The following is a 24,301-nucleotide window of genomic DNA, read 5'->3' as shown; positions in this document are numbered from 1 at the left end:
TATCAGACTCATATCTGTGCTAATAATGTTTTATTTCTTAGCAGTACTACACATACAAGGCATTATATCATACAGTACATTTACTTTCATTTCAGATTCCCTTTAACGTCGCCAGGACTTTTGCAGGAGCAGGGTGAGCCGTTTTTCACCTTTACCCTGCGCCCAAATCTCCTGGTGGCTTAATTATACAGTATGTAGGCCAGTGTGCATTTGCAGATATTCACTTCCAATCTAATCTAAATTCCGCTTAAATAATCCCATCAATAGTCAAGTAATCTTGTCCGAGAATAGGAAGTGAAGTCTGCAGCAGAACTGGAAACAACTGATAATTGAGGTTCTGATCAGTTGTTTAAAGATCACATGGGACCGTGAATATTGGCCGATTGTAGGCATGTTATGTGGCAGGTACTTGCTCAGAAACCAATTAGACAGATGAGTCATCATATATGTGTGTGCATTAGTATGGGTCTACTATTACTAGTCAGGTGCTTGGGGCCTAATGTGTGTCAAGGGCCCCCCCCCCCCCCCCTTTTACCTTCTTTGACCTCTCTTCACTTCAGCTTACCAACAGGACCACACGGCGGCCCCAAATCTACAACCTTGCCTAGGGCCCCATTACCCATTACAATCCATCTCTGGGAAGAGTGAACTGTAAGGAGGCTGTTTCTGGCACCCCTTAGGGCCCGTTCACACTTAAAGTCGCATCGCCGGCGTTTTGCGGGAGTGATTTTCCCGCGATTAGCGCGGAAAAATCACTGGACACTGCGGCGGTTTTGGAGCGATGGCGATTAGCGTGCTATGCACGCTAATCGCGATCGCGGAACGCTCGTCGCCGGCAAACCGCTGCATGCAGCGCGGTTGCGGTTATCGCTAACCGCAACCGCGGCAGTGAGAACACTGCCACTCGCTACATTGTGTAGCGGTTCTTGCAGAACTGCTAGCAGTTTGCCGTGAGCGGGAATCGTGCGATTCCCGCTCAGGTGTGAACGGGCCCTTATTTCTGTCTGCCACAGACTAATATTAGGGTACTCACATATCCTCACAGCTTGACGCTAATCAGCAGTCCTCATCCAACTTATCTACAGAAATGCAGTACTTTAAAGGGTAAGCCTTTGACAGTAGTGTTGAACTAGTCAACTAGTCAGCTCTATATCTGCTCATTATGTATATAACTGTATATTTTTTTTTGGTGGGGGGTTTAAAGTGAACCTCCGGACTAAAAAATCTACTCAGCAGAACTGAAAAGGCTTGGTGTTTCTTTAACAGTTTCACAGCAGCAGAACTTTGTTTTTCTTACCAAAGCCTCATTTTTAGCTGCATTTTTACCTAAGCTCCACCCATCAAAGAAAAAAAGCCCAGGCTTTTTTTTACCTGATGCTGTGCAGAGCAGGATGGGATTTCCTATGTTGTTGTTCATGTTGCCTAGCAACTGGGAGAGGTGCTCAGGACACAGGACAGTTGGAACTGTCTCATGCTTCCTGTCACCTCCTTTCAACCAAAAAGATGGCTGCCATCATGAAATCAAGCATGTGCCTGTTCTTTTAAAACAGGGTGGGTAAGAGATTATATTACCTATCTATTTTAATTAATTAATGACAGTATGTTTGTTTAGGCTGGAGTTCCTCTTTAAGAAAAGTATACTGAGCTGTCTCATTGATAATACTGAGGAGGCTGAAGAGATAACCAGCTGACCAGTGGTGTAGCAATAGGGGATTCAGAGGTTGCAGCCGCACCGGGGCCCTTGGGCTAGAGGGGCCCATAGGGACCCAAGCTCAAATGCAGTATTAGCTCTTTATTGGTCCTGTGCTGGTAGTGATCACTTTTATGGATGCATTGAATAGTATAATCATGAGCGTTGCAATCACCCCTGCGACCCCTGCCATCACATGGGGGGCCCAGAGGCTTTGGGGGCCCTTCCTCCTCCTGCTCCCCAAACGCAAGTGCAGCCAATTAGCAAAGAAACCTCCCAATTTACTGACGAAAACCATGTGCAGGAGAGTGTGTAATTATTTCCTGCTTCCAGAGGCTGCTTCACAGCAGAACACTCTCTGCTGCCATTCACCAGCTCCCGATCGCATGACGCACATGGGGTTTGGAACCAAAGGGGCCCCATGCTATCATTTTTGCAGGGGGGGCGATTAAGTCTAGTTACGCCCCTGAGTGTAATCATTCACAAACTATTTCACTGCCTCTTCTTACACCTCTGATACTATGTATGACTTTGGCAGGTTTTGTGGCGCCATATCAGTTGTTATGTAAAGAGTGCTTGGGGGGCCCATATCTCCATAGCTACGACACTGCAGCTGACAGAAGCTGCAAGCAGCATCTGTGAATGCCAGGTCTACCATGTGATGGACAGGTTGTTCATAGCCCGGCAACAGCTAAGGGACGGCCCTTGGATGGATCAGTATCCTTACACAGGTTTCCTTTAAGGTCTGGATAGACTGTGTGCCTTTTCTTGCAATGCACCTGTGATTTGCTACATTTATTTAGTGTAGAAAGTTTGGTCTCCCACAATGCACTGCTCCCTGCAGTGCAGCCTCATCCATCTTTGTGCCTTGACCTATATCCTATTAGACGGTTCTGTACCCAGCATGCCTCAGGCCTGGGACCTCTTCAGCTCAATTGATCCATAATCTGTGTAGCTGGCAGGAATGCAGAAAGAGATTATATAGAACTAGATGCTGAGAGTGACTTTGCTGCAATCACAGAAGCTATACGCCGGACCCATCCCGCTTATTATATCCATTTCTGCCATTAAAACAGAGATTTTATAACTCCTCCCAAAACTACTAATACATCAGGTCCACATATTTGCTGACATGCTGAATCCTAGTCTGGCTTCTTATACATTTGAGTAAGTGGAGTTTACCCACCTGAATTCTTAATTTTGACTAATGCTGCACTTGTGTGTCTAGGTTCCCACTACAACGCACCCACGGTCATTCATTGGATCCAGAACAGTGAAAAATGTCAGTGCTGTATAAAGATATAATAATAGTATGGTGAGACTTTTGACTATGATTATAATAAGGAGGGTTTCAGTGATCCTTGTAGTGACCTTGTACACAAGAATACCTAGGTCAGTGATGGCTAACCTTGGCACTCCAGCTGTGACAAAACTACAAATCCCATCATGCTTCTGCCTCGCCGAGTTATGCTTAGAGCTGTCAGAGTATTGCAATGCCTCATGGGACTTGTAGTTCTACCACGGCTGGAGTGCCAAGGTTAGCCATCACTGACCTAGGTAAACAGAGAGACCAGGAGCCCAATGGTTTAGTATAAGTATATACAGCTATACTTACAAGAAAGGGGTGCATATGCCTGCAACCTCTGTATAAGCCAGCAGGAAATGAAATGTCCCTGCTCGGTTTTTCTGGTCCTGCTGGAAGCTGGATGGTTGCTCTATCGGGTACGTAGTTTTTAGGGGGAAAAAAATTAAATCAAAAGCGTCCATATCCTATTCACCTTGCTGCGAGGCACTGTGTATTGACCTGAGGAAGCGGCTAGTACCCATGAAATGCGTTTTCTATTTTGTGTTTTGAATACATACTTTTTCCAGTACTACTGGTGTTTTTGGCATCAGGAGAGGTAAGAGATTACCTCTCATTTTTATTTTAACTATCAAAAATTGTTACATATGTTTTTACACTTGGGTGCCTCTGTCTTTACGAGGACGATTATAATAAGGATTACATTGTGAGGTCCTCTGAGGGACAGTTAGTGACATGACTACAGACTCCATAAAGCACTGCAAGCACTGCAGAAGATATTAGTGCTATACAAATGTACAACAACAATAGTGATTATCTACTTTTCAGGATTTTACCCATATATTATGCCCACTAGGCTTCACCACGTGGGTCATAGCTAAATATACCAATGTAAACAAACAACTGACCAGAGGATTTGTTGGGCCTATGAAAGCAGCGAGACGTGCATCAGACACAACCACAAGTAACTGGGATTACTTTGAAGCATCAGCCATAGCACTAAGGTATTAAAGTGAATGGGAACCGCATTCTTTAAAAAATGAAGCAAATACTTACCTAAGGAGAGGGAAGGCCCTGGGTTATATAGAGCCTTCTGTCTCCTCTCTCGGTGCTCTCTAACCTGCGCTGGCTCCCCTCCCCCCTTTCCCCCAGTTTCAATCCCCCGCCGAAAAGGTATTTGGAAGACTTTGGGAGACGTGCGGCTCCACACTGCACAGGCGTGAGCATGCTAGAGAGCGTGCTTGCGCAGGTGCAGTACAGGGCCGCCCTTCTTCAGGAGCACTCGGGCTCCCTGAAGACTTCTGAAGCCTCCTTCAGCCAGGTAAAGCAGTATTTGACTAATTTAGTCAAATGCTGCTACCGGGCGAGCCAGCACTGGAACAAGGGGACCAGGAGAGGAGCGGGGAGGCTCTATAGGACCCAGAGCCTTCCCTCTCCTTGGGTAAGTATCTATCTCATTTTTTTTAAATGCGGTTCCCATTCACTTTAATGAAGTTATTAAAGCGGACACTCTGTATGAATGCTGGTCTGATCTGAAGCCTATTTTACATCTTTTTTTTATATTTGAGAAACTGTCTATAAGTTCCACACCATTCCCACTTTTTGGCTATGAGTCACTACAACATAGTGTGAGTTGGCGTGTTCTTGTGTGCTAATTCTTATTTCAGCAATTAATAGGATAATACTGAGATGTTCAATTAAACAAAGCCCTAAACAGATGCGATATCAACCAGGACATACTCAGCATACTGTATATTTACTCACCTTAATTAAACCCAAGTCCCAGACAATGGAGAGAGGCGTCATGGGCAATATTAAACCAAAGTCTAAAGTGGGGAGTGGTAAAAAGTTGGTTACCTCAATAACTGAAAACGTACGGATGGTCTTCCGAGATGATCATAGAGCCTCCAATTCCAGCATAGGGTCCAGAGGCTTCCCATATCCTCATACAGCTCCCAATTCCAGTGTAGGGACCTCCTGCACCAGGTGTCGGGATAATTGTGTTTGCCAGGGGGCCTGGGCTTCCCTTGTTCCACCCCAGGGAATGGACATGCATAAGTAAAGCATTCACGGTTCTATTTACCATACCACAACTTGGTCACCACTATGAGTCCATCTCAAAGCCTTTGGAGACAGAGCCTTCTGTCATACTGCCCCTACACTTTGGAACTCCCTGCCACACCCAATCAGGACATCTCCCTCCCTGGAAGCATTTACTGTATGTCCAAACTGAAAAGCCACCTGTATAGTCTGGCATTTATGAACACCTGGCTGTTTCCTCTGTAACACAGTCCACCCTGCAGTATTGATCAGAGACATAACTATGCGCTTTGAGTCCTATGGGAGAAAAGCGTTTTACAAATGTTATTGTATAGGGAGTGTCAGTGAGATGCAGATGATTCTGAGCTGATGCTGGATTATGCAAACTCTGAATGCAAAGTTATGCAGCTTTCAAATGAACCAATCTAACTCCAGATTAGTAGGTCTGCTTTAAATTTGCATTCAGAATGTGCGTAAAGCCTGCGTTAACTCAGAATGACTTGCTTCTCATTGACAATCCCAATTTACCATAACTACTACACATACAATTTACAGTAGTAAATTGCAGTCTATTTTCAGTTGAGGTTTGCTATAACATTATTAACAATTAACATTTTTGCTCCATATGTCATTGTGGGAACCTCCGGTGTGATTGTGAGCCAGCTTGGAGGTGTGGTTTTCTGCCAGCCTGTTATGCTGGGAGTTGTGGTTCTCTTGGCTTCTGGAGGTCGTAGATTTGTGGTGTTTACACGCCATGTTTCAGTTTTACTTTAACAAGTCCGTGTTTACGCGTGGCTAGTGCGTGACTGGTGCAGTATCCAAGATATGAAGATCATATTTTTAAAGCTGCATAACTTTTATTGCTCCCAGTTCAGCCAAAGTTCGCCTCCCAGTGGGGAGTCAGGGCTCTGGCTTCTTTATGATGCTAGAAGCCACTCAGTCTGCTAGGAAGAATATTGCTAGTCTACTTTTATGATATTGCTATAAACTTCGGGTAAGATATTCTGTTCAACTGGGTCAGTAGGTGTGGCCCGCTGCATCCTGGGATCTGCTTATAAAGCTTCAGCGGACAGACATCTGGGTACCTCTGTGTTGTAAAGTAGTGGGAAAAGACTACATTAGGAGTACTAGCTTTATCTGTATTTAAAGGGGACCCAAGGTGAGAGGGATGTGGAGGCTGCCATATTTATTCTAGACAATGCCAGTTGCCTGTTAGCCTGGTTGATCTTCTGGCATAGGTAGTGTCTGAGTCAAAACCCCTGGAACACTCATATGGCTAATCTAGTAAAACCCAAGTCAGCTGAGTCAGAGTACCTGATTTGCATATGCTTGTTCCAGGTCGATGGCTAAAGGTATTAGAGACACACGATCAGCAGGACTGCCAGGCAATTGGTATTGTTTAAAAGTTAATAAATATGGCAGCCTCCATATTACTCTCACTTCGGGTTTCCTTTAAGTTTTCTCCTAGGTGATATTTTTACAGCTGGTCCTAAAATGCCTTTTAAGCCACCAGCAAGCAAGAAAATACTCCATATCACATTCTGGTACTTTTTGGTGCTTTTTCAATTGTAGAGCGCGGAAAAGTTATTTTGAAGAGACCCTGAGCACAGCTTTAGAATGGAAATCTGCACTTCCCTGGGGCTTCCTCCAGCCCCCTGTAGCCCGCGAGGTCCCTCAGCGTCCTCCGGGTCCCCTCCGTGGTCCCGTTTTGCGGCCCCATTAGACTTCGGCCTTTACTTCGATCCAGTAAAACCCTGGAACAAGCATATGGCAATCCATTAAACCTGAGTCAGAGTACCTGATCTGCTGCATGATGATGAACAGAACAGAGGCGCCAAAAAGTATAAAAGCAGTTATTAAAAAGTTTCAAAAATTGCTTAGGAAGCAGGGGTGGACTTACCTCCTGCAAACAGACTCAAGAGACTGTCTATTCAAAAGTTATACAATGTTTATTAGGTATACTCCAGGGGGTTCGCAATGCGTTTCACAGGCTCATACCTGCTTCATCAGGCAATATACAATCGGAGCCTGTGAAACGCGTTACCCCCTGGAGTATACCTAATAAACATTGTATAATTTTTGAATAGACAGTCTCTTGAGTCTGTTTGCAGGAGGTAAGTCCACCATTGCTTCCTAAGCAATTCTTTTAACTTTTTAATAACTGATTTTATACTTTTTGGCGCCTCTGTTCCGTTCATCATCATATCTACATCCACCCTTGGTGGAGGGAGATACCCCTTTATTTTTCCTGTCTACAGAGAGCGACTTCTTATTCCTGAGTGGGGACAGGATAATCTCCTCACCTGCCTGTACAGTGGTTGCCTGGTGGTAACCCTGCTTTGTGAGTATAACTTTGTACTCTTTCATTATCACTTTTTTAATACTTACTACACTATTCTGGCCTCTCGGGTTCTCTCTTACATATAATGATCTGCTGCATGCTTGTTCAGGGTCTATGGCTAAAAAATATTAGAGATATAGGATCAGGAGGACTGCCAGGCAACTGTACAAATATGGCAGCCTCCATATCCCTTGACCTCAGGTTCCCTTTAAGGCCTCTTTCACAGTGCAACGTTAAAGTTGCATGTTAGAAAATGTTTTAACGCAGACTAACGCACAGCAATACTAAGTCTGTGCGACATTCACAGTGCACACGTTGCCTTGTGTGTAACGTGTAGCAATATTTAGAGAGTGCTACATGCTGTGCGTTCAGAAATAAATCTGCTGCGTTGTGTGTTGCACATGCTCAGTAAGTAAACGCATGCACCATTTTCGTTCCATCTTTGTGCGACGAAAACAAATGAGTTGTATTAGGGGCATGTTATGCGACCTTAACGTCACATCAAACGCACTGTCCCACTGTGAAAGAGCCTACAGTGGATCTGAACTCTTGCACAGGACAGAAGAACAGAGAGTAATGCACCCTGTATGTGTTTATGGACTTTAGCCTGTCTAATTCCCCCTCATTTGATCTCTCAGCTGTGTCAGTTGGCTGCCTCGGCAGAGCAGCTAATTTGTGAACACGGGATGTTAACCCAATGTCTGCTTCCATGAAAGCAAGAAGTATACACACTGCAGATGTGTGTGGGTGTTGATGGGGGGGGGGGGGGGGCACAAAGTTGCCTTATAAATGTTTACTATGGGGCTCCATGGTTTCTACCTATGCTCCTGATTATGGGCTGATGATCAGCAGAACAGCCAGGAAATGTGCGTTGCTTAAAATGAAACTAATATGGCAGCCACCACATCACTCTCACTACTCACTACTCTAGCTACCAGCAATGCATGTGCCTTATGTGTCATAAGGTGTATCTTAGAGTGCATACAAATGTGCAAAAACGCCATGCTTTCAAGTACACCTATACAACAAATCACAATGGGAGATAGAAAGGGTGCATGTATTTAGAGATAAAACTAATAAAATGTAAGGATGGGCACTGTCACTTAAATATATTTTCCCTCTACCAGAAAGTTAGTGAAAAAAAGATAAAAAATGGTACACATGTGCACAAGCCAAATATTACATGCGTGTATACAGTGGGTTGCAAAAGTATTCGGCCCCCTTGAAGTTTTCCACATTTTGTCACATTACTGCCACAAACATGCATCAATTTTATTGGAATTCCATGTGAAAGACCAATATAAAGTGGTGTACGCGTGAGAAGTGGATCGTAAATCATACATCATTCCAAACATTTTTTACAAATAAATAACTGCAAAGTGGGGTGTGCGTAATTATTCGGCCCCCTGAGCCAATACTTTGTAGAACCACCTTTTGCTGCAATTACAGCTGCCAGTCTTTTAGGGTATGTCTCTACCAGCTTTGCACATCTAGAGACTGAAATCCTTGCCCATTATTCTTTGCAAAACAGCTCCAGCTCAGTCAGATTAGATGGACAGCGTTTGTGAACAGCAGTTTTCAGATCTTGCCACAGATTCTCGATTGGATTTAGATCTGGACTTTGACTGGGCCATTCTAACACATAGATATGTTTTGTTTCAAACCATTCCATTGTTGCTCTGGCTTTATGTTTAGGGTCATTGTCCTGCTGGAAGGTGAACCTCCGCCCCAGTCTCAAGTCTTTTGCAGTCTCCAAGAGGTTTTCTTTCAAGTTTGCCCTGTATTTGGCTCCATCCATCTTCCCATCAACTCTGACCAGCTTCCCTGTCCCTGCTGAAGAGATGCACCCCCCAAGCATGATGCTGCCACCACCATATTTGACAGTGGGAATGGTGTGTTCAGAGTGATGTGCAGTGTTAGTTTTCTGCCACACATAGCGTTTTGGCCAAAAAGTTCCATTTTGGTCTCATCTGACCAGAGCACCTTCTTCCACATGGTTGCTGTGTCCCCCACATGGCTTGTGGCAAACTGCAAACGGGACTTCTTATGCTTTCTGTTAACAATGCCTTTCTTCTTGCCACTCTTCCATAAAGGCCAACTTTGTACAGTGCATGACTAATAGTTGTCCTATGGACAGAGTCTCCCACCTGAGCTGTAGATCTCTGCAGCTCGTCCAGAGTCACCATAGGCCTCTTGACTGCATTTCTGATCAGCGCTCTCCTTGTTCGGCCTGTGAGTTTAGGTGGATCGCCTTGTCTTGGTAGGTTTACAATTGTGCCATACTTCTTCCATTTCTGAATGATCGCTTGAACAGTGCTCTGTGGGATGTTCAAGGCTTTGGAAATCGTTTTGTAGCCTAAGCCTGCTTTAAATTTCTCAATAACTTGATCCCTGACCTGTCTTGGACCTGTCTGGTGTGTTCTTTGGACTTCATGGTGTTATTGCTCCCAATATTCTCTTAGACAACCTCTAAGGCCCTCACAGAGCAGCTGTATTTGTACTGACATTAGATTACACACAGGTGCACTCTATTTAGTCATTAGCACTCATCAGACAATGTCTATAGGCAACTGACTGCACTCAGATCAAAGGGGGCCGAATAATTATGCACTCACCACTTTGCAGTTATTTATTTGTAAAAAATGTTTGGAATCATGTATGATTTTCGTTCCACTTCTCATGTGTACACCACTTTGTGTCAGTCTTTCATGTGGAATTCCAATAAAATTGATTCACGTTTGTGGCAGTAATATGACAAAATGTGGAAAACTTCAAGGGGGCCGAATACTTTTGCAACCCACTGTATATGCAATGGTGTACCATCTCCATGGAAATGTCAGAGAGTGCCAGAACAATCAGAAGTGTACAGAAAGGATTAGTTTAGTAATTTCTTTTATTGCTTGAAATCATGCAGATATTTGAAGCTCTTGAGGGCCACATGAAACGGCGTCGGGGCCGGATTCAGCCGTGGGCCTTGGGTATGACACCTATGAGATAGTGTGAGAGTGATAACACCAAATGTAACATACCTGAGACCTTGTAACACTAAGGCCCCGTTCACATCTAAATTACCACTAGCGTTTTGCAAGAGTGATGTTTCTGCGATTAAATCGGAAAAATCACTGGACACAGTAGCCTTTTGGGAGCGATCGCAATTAGCGGTACTATACATGCGAATCGTGATCACTTAAGAATCACCACCAAAACACTGCAGGTAACTAGTTTGCGATTATCGCTAATCGCAAATGTCTGCGATCGCGGCAGTGAGGACACTGCCATTGGATAACAATTACTACATGGTTTTGAAAAACGCTAGCGGTTTGCACTGAGTGGGAATCGCGCGATTCCCGCTCAGATGTGAAGAGGGCCTATTAAGTAACATAACCCCGGGGAGAAAAATATCTAATTGGGCATAATTTTAATATTATTCATTTAGGGGTGTGCTCACTTTTGCTGCCAGCGGTAGAGACATTTATGGCTTTGTTGAGTTATTTGATAGGATGGCAAATGTATACTGTTATACAAGCTATACACCGGCTATTTTATAGCATATCAATAAGTCATATCTTCAGTGTTGTCCCAAGGGCAGCACGGTGGCGTAGTGCTTAGTGCTCTCGTTTTGCAGCGCTTAGTCCCCAGTTTGATTCCCAGCCAGGGCCCTATCGACATGGAGTTTGTATGCTCTCCATGTCTTTGTGGGTTTCCTCTGGGCACTCCAGTTTCCTCCTACATTCCAAAAACATAGATATAAGTTAATTGGCTTCCCCTAAATTGGCCCTAAACCAGGGATCCCCAATTTTTTTTGGTCAAGGGCCAGTTCAACATACTGCTTGGGGGTTGGAACATACATAAAATGTTGAAATTGACATTATTATTATGATTTATTGTATTTATAAAGCGCCAACATACTACGCAGCGCTGACATTGAATCTAGGTATTGATTTCCCCAATCATGCAAAGAGGAGAACTCCCAGCAGCAGCCATTCAGTTATGCGCCGCCCGAAGAACGTCTTTGTGCATCAGACGGTGAAGCATACCCAGGTTACAACCTGATGTCCAATTAAACAGCAGTGTCACCTGTTGCAGAATTGGATTGGAAGCCAGCGAATGACTGCACGCTGGCTTCTACAGTCTGTGGATGGGTGGTGCCAGCACTGCTGTTCTATATGCGGGCTGCCAACATTTGGGTGCAGTGGGCCACATCTATAAATTATACATTGTGTGTTTGGGGGGCCAGTAAAAAAGCCTCGGGGGGGGGGGGGGGGGCGCATTCGGCCCGCAGGCCGTAGTTTGAGGACCACTGCCCTAGACTATAATACATACACTACACCATGCATGTATAGACATATGACTATGGTAGGGACTGTGAGCCCCTCTGAGGGACAGATACAGAGGAACTCCAGTGAAAATAATGTAATAAAAAAGTGCTTCATTTTTACAATAACTATGTATAATGTGTTTGCCCATTGTAAAATATTTTAAATCCCTGATTTATATTCTGACATTTATCATATGGTGACATTTTTACTGCTGGCAAGTGATGTAGCTGCTGCTTGCTGTTTTGGCAGTTGGAAACAGCTGTAAACAGCTATTTCCCACAATGCAACAGGGTTCCCAGACAGGAAACTGCCAAGAGTACGTACTCAGAATTTCTTTGTGGGAGGGGTTTCACCACAATATCAGCCATACAGCGCCCCCTGATGGTCTGTTTGTGAAAAGGAAGAGATTTCTCATGTAAAAGGGGGTATCAGCTACTGATTGGGACAAAGTTCAATTCTTGGTCGGAGTTTCTCTTTAAGTGACAAGACTATATACTATGTACAGCGCTGCGGAAGATGTCAGCGCTATGTAAATAATAATAATGATAAAATGTTGACAAAAATGTGAGAGGTGTGCTTACTTTTGTGAGGTACAATATATATATGTATTATATATATATATATATATATATATATATATATATATATATATATATATATATATATATTGCCTGAACTAGCATTCAGAGTAGCAGACATTGACAGGGTGATTTGCATGAAGTTAATCACATTTCTGTATTTACTGGCGGGAGCCTCATTCCAGGGGCTGCATGTTGCCTTGAGCAGGGACGGGCCTGTCACAGGCTTCACAGCTTAGCGATGCTCTCGCTTCTCCCGCTATTCATGATGAACAGTGATATCGCCTATCACACCTGTCACCTATATACATTATTATCTGCAGCAGGATGTATGGATGGCATCTCCTGCCTGCATCTACCTGTCACACCTCTGTATCATTGTGCATTCTCTGTGTTCTGAGCGCTTCTCATTCTGTTTCTTGCGTCTCCACCTCTCTCCTCCTTCTCCCCCCCACCTTCCTCCTTCCTTCTCTCCCTCTCTCTCTCTGCCTCTCTCTCCTGTGTGTCTCTCTCCTCCTCCCCTGTCACAGCTGTAGATCTGAGCTCTTCTTCTTGGTTCCTGTGCTAATTATGTGAGTCCTGGGGGGAGGTTGGTAGAGAAAAGCTCACAGTCAGAGCTTCATCTCAGGGACAAGCGGCAGCAGCAGCCTCAGCCTTGTGTGGTGTGTGTGACCGGGGCGGTGGATCTGCCAGCAGAATGTGATGACCAGCTGGATCCTGGGGACAGTACATGGATCCTGGCACACCGTACGTACATTCTGGGCTTTACATTGTCTGGTGAGGAGGGGAGGGGGTGGCCAGGCATTGGCCATGGCTCTGTCTATGGGAGTTTACTTTGTAGCAGTCCTCAGAGCCTCTAGGATACAATGCAGGAGAGCTACCCTTCTGTGTGAGCAGGTAGGGGTGCTGCCCACCTATGGGCTTCTTCGCTTTACACTCAATAGAAAAGTGGGCTAGCGTACAATCTAGCACAGTGAGTTTGCTTCCTGTCTAGCAGCCCTGGTGCCCACCTATGGGGCTCCCACAGCTCTTTAAGTGTGTGTAATGAATACTATGTATGTTTGGATACAATGGTATGGTGCTGAGTTTGTTCTCTGGGTAGGGGATGTGGTACCCAGGTGATTGTCTGTGTGTAATACGTTGATTTTGTTTAGGCTTGGTTACAAAGCATCGCAGTGAGCCTGTTATCTAGAGCAGGTACAGGTGGTGGATTAGCCCTCTCTGTGCTATACGGCGACAAAGAGCTGAAATGGGATTTATAGTGTGGAGGAAGCAAAATTAGGGCAGTGTGATAGATGGTTTTATGGTGCTCATGAGAGAGTGGCTACAGTATAAGCACATGCATGTAGAAAAGAAATGACTCTGATTAGGCTGTGCAGGTACACACAGACGTATATATATATATATATATATATATATATATATATATATATATACATGCTATCTTGTGTGTACAAAAATCTATAATACATTTATCGAGTGTGGTTATTGATCTATATGTTCCATTATACTCTAGAAACCTTAAATACTATTTTTAACATGCCAGGTATTTGCTGAGAGTCGGTACCTGTATTCCCCCTCGCTGCACACTGTGTGTATTCTTCTATTTGCTGGCAGGAGCGAGCTGTACACCAAAATGCAGCTACCAAATCTCTACCCTGCTCTCTGCTCAGGTGTCTGTTTCCCTCCATAGCATGGTTCGCTGGCACCAGGCTCAGAGGCTGATAATCCCCCCTCTCCCCCCACCACCAGCACACAGCATTGTTATATAATAAAAGTCATTAACAGATGTGTGTTTAGCTTTGACATTTAAAAGTGGTGGCAGAGTTCTAGCAGGTTAGTGGAGGGGGGGGGGGGGGGGGGGGTCTGTAGACATGCAGAGAGGTCGGTAGTGCGGAGTGGGTGGAGGATAGGCTAGCGTATAGGTTAGGATGTTATTAATTTGTTGTGTGTCATTTTTTTATGGCATCTGGAAAGTTATTGATGTGTAGCTTCACAGTGTAGTATGGTGTTTGTATGGGTCTATGTAATATATAGTAATATATAAATATATATATATATATATATATATATATATATATATATATATATATATATATATATATATATATATATATATATATATATATTTGTGTAAAATGTGCAGTATGAAGCAGTATGTGCAATATGTACATAAATAGCTTGGTAAAATGTACAGTATGTGCAATATGTATGTATCATGTACGGTATATAAATTGATGGTGTCCACATACAGGGGAGCCTAGTTACAGTGCTGGTGACCTCAATGGGATGTATATGAGAGGTGTGGTCTGTTTAAAGATTCTTGTGGTTCAGTATTGATATTTGCAATGAATCTGTGTATAATCTTATGTACGGAGCAGGCTGCAGTCTTGTGTGCAGGACGCTGGAGGGTTCATTCTATGCAGACAAGGGCCCTCCTCGCTGCAATCTCCGCTCCTCTCTATCAGTGTGGATTCCTTGTAATGAAATATTCATGTGCTTATTGTTGGCCTGTAGAGTGGAGACTGGGCTCTGCCTGGAATTACTGTCTGCTTGGACCAGTCTGTGGAGCTAAATTGAGACCAGCCAGACCTGGGTTTGCCTTCTTAAATGCAGGACAGAAGCATAGGAGTTTCCATGGCTGGCTTGTTTATCTGGATGCAAGCTCCAGGGCTTCACCTTTGCTTTATGCATGAGCGACCTGCTGGCTCTGAAACAAGCAAGTAGTGGGCAAATTACCTGGGAAGCTTGTGGAATGCTTGTTCCCGACCAGGAACCTGCTGCCTACTGGAGCAAAAAGTCAAGTTGACAACCCTGGAGCTTGCATCTTTAAAAATAAGTTTGTAAACAGATTTTAACCATGAATAACAGAGCATTGAGAGAAGGCTTCTGCTTGCTTGCTACGCTTTACTGCATATTTAATAAGCCAAACAAGAAATGTTTGCATTTTAACTGACGCCAGAGATTCCGCTATAATTGTTGAGTTGCTTCAGTTCCAGCCCATTCTCATCCTGTGAATTTGGCACCCCCACTATTAGTAGTTTCCAAGGGTGTAGCATTAGCCAATACCAGCTGCAATGGGGCCCTGGAGTGGAAAGGGGGGGGGGGTCCTTACTACTTTCTCTAGCCTTTAATTTATCCTTTCCTCTCTCAATTCTATGTCCATGTTCTGCATGCACTGTGCATTGCCTACTGGTGTATGTTATCAATGCTCGTCAGTGGTGTAGACTAGAGGAAGCTATTATTGCTTAGGTGTACCTAGATCTGCAATCTGAGGGTAGGGTGGCATCAACATTTTACTACGGTATCTCATGATTTTTTGCAATGCCACTCAGAAGTTTCTTTGTCCACATGTCACTAGCTAGTTTTTTTGTTTTTTTTTAATCAACCATAATCTCGGCTATCGCTCCAGAGTGACCCATGGTCCTAGGATTATCATCTTTCTACATGCAGTGTACCCTCCAGGTAGGGGGACTACAGGGGAGTAGCCCTTGCAACTGCAGGAGGGCCCAGAGCTGTACGGGGCCCCCAACTGCTACTTCACTCTGTCCAATAAAGGATGTCTATCTTTAGATCAGGTGTTTTTGTGGCTACACTCAGGGGTGTAACTAGAGGGGAGCAGCCCATGTGATCTCGGGGGGACCCAGAGCTGTGGGAAGCCCAACCTGCTAGCCTTCCCTTCCTCCGATACAGGGGACTACACCTCAGATCAGGTGGTTTTGGGGCTACACTTGTTATGGGTGTAGAGATCATGATGGCCACACTTGTTTTATGACCCTTGTGATATGGGCCCCAAGGCTGTGAAGGGCACCAAGGGCAGGCAAGGGAAGGGCGTGAACATTGGAGAGCTCCATCAAAATTTCACTGTGGGGCCCTATGAATTGTAGTTACGCTCCTGGCTACACTTGTTATAGGTGTGATGATTATAATGTCCACTCTTGTTTTCTAACTGCTGCAAGGTGGACCCCCAGGCTATGAGAGTCACCAGGGGTAAGCAAGAGAAAGGGTGGGAACGTTTGGGTGCACCATCAAAGTTTAGAGGACCTCATGGTACCCTCACTTGTCCCTGAAACATGTGGCACATAACAGAATCACGTAACAAGAGGTAGCCGCCCTGCCGAGAAGCACTGTGAAAATCCTGCTCAAGCTGATCATGTGGTTTCTATGCAGATTGCATGCATGTTGTTACCTGGTACACTCGGTGAGGGCCGTAAGTTCAGCGCCGTTGCAATGTTTCCCTGTTTTGCATTACCATTCAGTGACTAAGTCTGCTTATCAACAGCAGTTGCTCTTTAAATAATCTTGCGAATGCTGCAGATGTGACAGTTTTGTGGCCCAGATACATTGTGATACTACAGAATAGGTGTGGGAGCGTGGAATAATTGGAGCGGCTGTTAGGGTGAGATGAGAGAGAGAGAGACAAGCTGGGGCCTGAGAGATAGGCAGGGGGCTGCCAGGCCACGTACCAGTAACAGACAGGTCCCCGAGGGTCTGACTGGAGGAGATTAAGCTAATCTTAACTAGCAGCCGACCAGAGATGATTGCCTAACCGGCTTGTTATCAGCCCGCGCTAACCAGCGGCTCTCACTGTGATGGATTGTCATTGACTTGCTCATGCTGTGACCAACTGGCTAGTGTGACTCCAGCATCACTGGAGCGTGCGACTCCCTTTCCTGTCCCCTGTCAATCCCGCCTTCCTGCCACGGTTGCAAAGCCCTGACGAAAGTGAATAGATAGGGCTGACTTAAAGGGTGGGCTTGAATGGAAACATTTGTGCTTGAATTGTCCCACAAAAATCCCACTTATTTATAAAACATTTTGGGGGATGTCACTTTAGCACCCATGGGTGCTGCATCATATGATGTGGCTGGTGCACCAACTAGTATTTCATAACACAGTGTATCCCAGACCTACAATCCATTCCTTATCACACTGGACAGTTAGTGATTTTGGGGGTTCCCTCCTCAGAATTCCAGCTTAATGTAAAGAGATCCTAACATGTACAGTTTGTGATCCTACATATAGAAGGAGCATCCTTATTTACTCAAAGTACCCCAGAATTGTGAGGGGTGGGAGTGGCATAACAACAATTCATGCCACCTCCCCACCCCCTCCCCTCCTGTTCACACTCCATCCCTTGGCTGCCTTGGTGTCCTTCATGGCCTTGGAGCCCATCTCACAGGGGTCATAAAACAAGTCTTCCCGCCTGTAACAAGTGTAGCCACAAAAACACCTGAGCAGAAGTATTGTCCCCTGTTTGGAGGAAGGGAAAGTTAGAAAGTGGGGCCCCCTGCAGCTCTGCACCCCCCCCCCGGCCCCTGCAATCGCAGGGCCTGCTCCCCTCTAGTTAGCCTCCTGCTGCTGCTTGTTGTCTTTAGGGTTCCTCCTATTCCTGGTCTTCTTTGTATTTGACTGGACCCCTCCATCAAATACCCTTCTGGAAATTCTCTCATGTGGTCACATCCAACTGAGAACTGCCCATGCGTGAGTTCCAAATGGGTGTGCACAGCAAAGGGAAGCGCTTGTCCACAAATGCTTACCTTCACTGCGCATGTTGGGTTTTAAACTTGCACATGCTCAGTTCAGAGTCATTCGTTGGGGGAACGTTTTGGAGGCTGGGGAAAGAAGAGGACTGGGAACAGGAGGGACCTCGAACACAACAAGCAGTATCAGGATGCTAAAGCCCGGTATACACTTTCAATTATGATTGGCCAATCACTGAACAATTTTACCACCTCCATGTAGTATGAGGGTTTACCTACACAATCTGCTCATAGTATTCAATATCTGTTGGCCCTCATGCTACGTGGAGGTGGTAAAATTGGCCAGTGATTGGCTAATCATAATTGAAAGTGTATACCGGGCTGAAGGGTGGATACACACATCCAATTTTGATTGGCCAATCACTAACCAGTTTTACCACCTCCATGAAATTTGAGGGCCAGCAGAGTTTAAATAATATTAACAGACTGAGCAAGTAAGATCTCATACTACATGGAAGTGTCAAAATTGGCCAATCATTGGCCAGTCTAAATAAGATGTATGTACCAGGCGTAAAGATTAGGTCATCTAGCCCACCATGCAGCGTTTTTTACCTGATTCAGAGGTGCTTTAAATATTTGCAGTAGGTTATTGGAAATGCTTCCACTAGTGTCTCATTTAAAAGCTGATGCTGACTCACGCAGCCTGCTGTTAAAGGGAAGGTCCGAGGAGCATCAAAATAAAAACATCTACTTACCTGGGGCTTCCTCCAGCCCCTGGCAGCCGTCCTGTGCCCTCACCGCAGCTCCGGTGGTTCCCGTTCCCCTCTGGTGCAGATGCCGACTTCGCCAGGGCAGCATCTACTTGAGCTCTAGCGTGCGGCTCACGGAGTCGCACTGACGTCACCCGGACTGTACTGCACGGACGCAGAACTACTGCACCTGTGCAGTACAGTCCGGCTGACGTCAGCGTGACTACATGAGCTGCACGTTGGAGCGCAAGTACTTCTCATGTACCGGAGGGGACCCCGGGCCACCGGCGGGGAGCAGAGCTGCGGCGAGGACACAGGAAGGCTGCCAGGGGCTGGAGGAAGCCCTAAGTAAGTGGATTTTTTATTTGTAAGCTCCTCGGACGTATACTTGTAAACATATACTTGCCTAAGGAGAGGGAAACCTCTGCATCCTAATGAGGCTTCCCACGCTGTCGTCTGGTCCCCCGCCACTGCCTAGCACCCTCCTGGGGATAGAGGCAGAGCTCCCCTTCTAACTTGAGCATGGTCATGCTGCAGCTGGCTCCGGCATACTGCGCAGGTGCGGCTGTACTTGCGCATGCAGAATATGGCCATGCTTGCGCTTGATGAGGAGTTCAGCCCGGTCCATGAGTGGGACCGGTGGACACTGTGGGAAGCCTTATTAGGATCCAGAGACTTCCCTCTTCTTATATATGTATGTGATTTTGTACCTGAGCTGCGGCTTGCAAACCAGCTGATTTGGCATTGTGTGTCTCCGGGTGCCACAAAAAAAAAAAAAGATGAATTTGGCTGATGGCACTAGCTGGTACCCAACTTACGTGTCACTGCGAAGTGCTATAACTCATAGGGGGGAATAGTAACCAGCGTGGGCCCGGAGTTTGTGCAAGAGCAGGGTGAGCTGTTTTTCAGCTTAACCCTGCGCCAAGATGGCCCATGCTGATAATTAATACACCCCCAGCTTGAGTACACTCCCTCAGCTTTGGATCAACACATTTTTAGAGCAGGAGATTTAGCTGCATTTAGCTGCAAAAGCCACATCTGGCACTAAAAATATTAAATATGCTTACTGAGCTATCAGATGATTTCTTACCTGTGCCTTCAGCGTAGAAACTTCCTGGCCACTGCCGAAGGTGGTCTTCAACCACGAGGTCCAACCCTATTAAAAGAGAGCACAGTTTGTCTTGGTTCACACACAAAAAGGTGTCCAGTCATGTCAGTCCAATCTCAAAAAATATGAACATAGTTATAGTCACCATAGAAATAAAATGCTCATGTGTTCTATTGAGATCAACCTACAATATATTCCAGGCATTGCGCCTATAGTAATTATACAATGCGCCTTTATCAATAATAAAAATGGTTTATCAACATACAGTCCTATAGAGAATTCATTCCTAATCTCGATCCATCAGTTGCAACCTGCAACTGGGAAACAATCTATATTTCTCTATATCATCCATCACTAGCTGCACAACACTGCAAAAGTGACAAATAAAGCCTTGTTCACATTTTCCATTTTGGTTGGCCAATCACTGACCAGTTTAACCCCCTCCATGCAGTATGTGGGTCAACAAATATTGAATACTATGAACAGATTGTGTAGGTAAACCCTCATAGTACATGGAGGTGGTAAAGTTGGTCAGTGATTGGCCAATCATGATTGAAAGCATGTAGAAGAATTTCATCACCAGTCATTATTATGGTGTATTCCTCAGTACATTTTGATTATTGGTTCCATTTACCATTTTTTCTGGGCTTCAGCCACCACACTAGGGCAGCGTGTACTATGAATGATAGCGCATTGCATTCTCTCTATATTGTATGCATATAAACTTTCCTGTTGCCAAGACGCCGCACAGCCAGCACCTGCTACACACTCACTACAATGTGTCACCCTCCTGGAGCGCATCAAACAATGCCCACTCGCTGTACGCTCAGCTGTGCCCCCCCTTCCCTGGTGCCAGCCAATAGCTCCCCAGTGCAATATTAATCCTCCACGTCTGTTCCTGTGATGCTGCTCTGTACTGGGCAGGCTGATTAGGCTCGCTGTGCCTTTTCTGGCAAAGCTGGTTTTTACAATCAGGAGCTGTGTCAGCCGAGAGGGAGAAACGTGCCACACTATATACTTAACCTATCCTGAGGAAAATATGAAGGCTGCCACTGCTAGTCTCCCTCTAAACATACTGAGCAGGTGCACCCTTGCAATAACGGTCATTATTTATCCTAATCCAGCCATCTACAGATCTGGTGTCCTTTGATTATCTTGCTGGATTTTCCAACAGGCGTCTCATCCAGACTTCCTGTTTTATCCATAAACAACTTAAATAACCTAGCATCTGTTGGGATTGCTCGATTCTCATGTCCTCTAGGCTTTGTTCACATCGAAGGTCTTAAAGGCGGTAAGCCGTGGCATGTTACCGTTCGCTGAGATTGGCGGTGTATTAACTCTCAAGGCACATACATATGCATGCAGTTGCGGTTGAGGGGGGTTTGGAAGAACGCTACTTGCAGATTTCAGGTTGCAGCAGCTGCCCTCAGGTGTGGCCGTGTTTACCTCACGGAATTCTGGGACGTGCAGCTGTGACAGCAGCTAAACGCCTGCTTCAGCCACCTCATTACCACTGACAGAAGCTATACTTGCAGAACCGTCACTGTAAACTAAGCCTGAAGGATAAGTGCACTGATAGCATAAAGATGCAATAATTTCTAATCAACTATATAATTATGATCTATTACTGTCTTTGCTTCCCTGAAGAGACTGGAGAAGCCCAAGCTGTCTGTTGTTCAGAAATGTTAAGACAGCAAAAGCATTATACAATTCTAAATAATAAACTTCATGTCGGGAGGGGAGTATGTGACGAGCAGTCAGTGGTGGATTACGATCCAGAGGTCAGGGGCTCCAGTCATAGACCAGTGTTGTGACTGACAGTACATGGTATCCAGAAAATCGCTCCCAGTGTGAAGCAGATGCAGAGGCTTCCTGTTGGCTGCACTTACTTTCCCTCCTCCTAGATCAGGGGTTTCAAACTCAAAATAGACTGGGGGCCAAGATTAAAAACTAAGACCAATAGCTATCTTATTAATTTAGCTATCTTATTGATTGATATTGAGAAGATTGAATATTCTCACCAACAGTTAATCCTCCATTTACTTATGGCAGCTCACCATGTCATTACATCTAACTGGAAATCTAAGGAGCTCCTAAGTATGGATCATCTTATAGCCCTAGTGACTCAAAATAGGACTATGGAATGCATTCTCAAAAGTAAAAAAATCCTTTCATGCACCATTTCATAGTATCCCCCATTGCTGGAAGACACTGTTCAAAACAGTTTGATATATGATTACATAGGTGTTAGATTTAATTGCCACCATATATAGAGGTTGATGTTTATGTTTAGGTATGTTTATGTTTACTTAGTTAATAACTGGCTCACAGATGGGCCAGTTTCATTCTACTACCCAATACATTAATGTTGATATGTTAACACGTCCATATATATGAGGGAGATAGTTGATATGTTAGATCTATCTGTAAGTGTACTTAAAGACTAATTAAAAGATATGGCCTCAGTCTGGATGGCCTATCCATGCTACCCTGAAGAGTTTCTTAACCGCCCAGCCCGTAGAGGCCAAGTGAATGGTCGGCCAAAGAACCGTTTATTCTTGGTAATATATATTGTACACTTTATATCCGATTTACATTGTAAATGTATTACAACATTAATGTTGATTCTAGACCTGTATAGTATATAAGATTAAACAATAAAAATCTTTCTTAAACAAAAAAAAAAAACTAAGACCAAGTCAAGGGCGAACAGTCATATTTCTTGAAAAATAGTTAACATTTTGTGTCTCCAGTGCAGTGCTACAGGAAAATGGTGGCTGGAGTTTTTATGTGTCTCCAGTGCTGGGCTCCGGACACCATAGCCCTCCAGAGGCTACCGCAGATGTCAGATTCTGGGAGTGGGCGGAGTGACAGGGTAATAGAGCATGGCCAGAGAGAAGAGAGGAAGAGAATAGTAAGAGTGCGGGGAGTGGGAGGAGCAGAGCTCGAGAGTGGCCGTGGGCCAAATCTAATGATAATCACTGGCACCACTGGCAGGCCAAATTTTATGGTGCCGCGGGACAGATTTGGCTCACAGGCCAAATAGTATATTGTTAACTAATAGAAGAACTATGATCATGTGACCAGGTCAATAACTGATCATTAATAGCATGCGACTGCTTTGTTGCATCCAAAATGTGTTGCAGTAAATTATTTTCCTTACTCACATGGGGTTAGGATCTGTAAACAAACCACACTGTTTGCAAATCTTAACCCCCTAATTAGTCCAGTCCAGGCAAGGCTGGATTTATACATTTTCCACCCCCAACCCAACTTTGGTTTTGCTTATGTCCCATGTGTGGCCCTTCTCCCATTCCATTTGCAGCCCCCTCCTCCATGTGTAACATCCATGCAAAGCAACCCCCTCTCTTTTATGGGCAACTCCCTATTTTTAGCCTCTCTATTCTATTTTCAGCCTCCATTTTCATATGGAGCAACTTTTCTTCCATGCCCAATCGCCCTCTTAGGCAGCAGTCACCCAACGCCTGTGCCTTTGTGACCTTTCCAGAAATCCAGGTTTGCTATCACTTATGATGTCCCCATTGGAGATGCCATAGGACAAGCCATTACACATCTATCTAATGAACCATACAAATATATAATTGCGTTGTCAGAGAATTGGATGTGAATTCTTGGTTCAGGTCATGTGAAGGCACCCAAGGTCATATGCCTGCAACCAACAATTAATGATGTATTGCATGGTTATGCAGTTTACGCCAATTGGCGTTAGCTGGTCGTCAAGAGGTTAACCTCTTGACGACCAGCTAACGCCGATTGGCGTAAACTGGTCGTCTGCAAGTTTCCATGGAAACGGCCGCTCGTTCGAGCGGCCTTTCCATGTCCATTCACGGAGGCTGTCTCCGTGAACAGCCGGAGAGCCGCCGATCGCGGCTCTCCGGCAAAATGTAAACACGCGGGGAAGAAATCCCCGCTGTTTACATCATACGGCGCTGCTGCGCAGCAGCGCCGTAAGCCAGATCGGCGATCCCCGGCCTCTGATTGGCCGGGGATCGCCGGCATATGATAGGCTGAAGCCTATCCTTCAATGCGCAGGACGGATAACCGTCCTGCGCAGGCCATGGAGGGAGAGGGAGGGACGGGAAGCCAAGGAGCGCCGAAAACGCTGCGGAGGGGGGCTTTGAAGAGCCCCCCCCCCGCAAAGCGCAGAGAGCCGGCGGCGATCAGACCCCCCCAGCAGGACATCCCCCTAGTGGGGAAAAAAGGGGGTAAGTCTGATCGCCCTGGCTAAAACCTGATCTGTGCTGCGGGCTGGAGAGCCTACGCAGCACAGATCAGCCAGAAAGCCACTGGTCGGCAAGTGGTTAAGACACCCTATAGAATGATTGGAGAGAAGAGCAATCGTACACATGTGTATGTTGATTTTGCATTCCTGTCTGATCAATTACCTATCGGGAAATTAAATGGAATTATTGACTGGCTGAAAGGATCTTTCTTTGTATATCATGCCTTAATAAATCATTTGTAATTTACAATGTAAATTATAGGTAGAGGGTGAGGATATCATCCTGGCCTCTGGCATTTTTTAAAGGTCTCCATATTATTTTCACTACAGCTACCGTAGCTAAATAAACAGTGAAACTTCTCTAAGATCTGTTTATAGTTCAGAATATATTAATATTTTTAATTTTTTCATCCCTTTTTCATCAAACTGAAAAACACGCTCTGCATT

General features: G+C 45.0%; 1 protein-coding gene across 5 annotated transcripts in view; it reads left to right on the top strand.

Moving 5' to 3' along the window:
* Positions 1-24,301, top strand: part of LOC137532531 (contactin-4-like) — a 434,987-nt gene that overhangs the window by 168,357 nt on the left and 242,329 nt on the right. The window contains exon 1 of one of the 5 annotated variants that reach the window (XM_068253131.1): positions 1,483-1,551. The exons of 1 other annotated variant lie outside the window; for it this stretch is intronic. The gene's annotated coding sequence lies outside the window, so the exon portion shown is untranslated. 3 more of the 5 variants (XM_068253134.1, XM_068253135.1, XM_068253128.1) reach the window with 3 other exon arrangements.

This window comes from Hyperolius riggenbachi, chromosome 9, assembly GCF_040937935.1.
Source record: "Hyperolius riggenbachi isolate aHypRig1 chromosome 9, aHypRig1.pri, whole genome shotgun sequence".
NCBI lineage: Eukaryota > Metazoa > Chordata > Amphibia > Anura > Hyperoliidae > Hyperolius > Hyperolius riggenbachi.
Note: the sequence above shows the minus strand (reverse complement) of the source record. Positions and strands in the feature narration are given on the sequence as shown.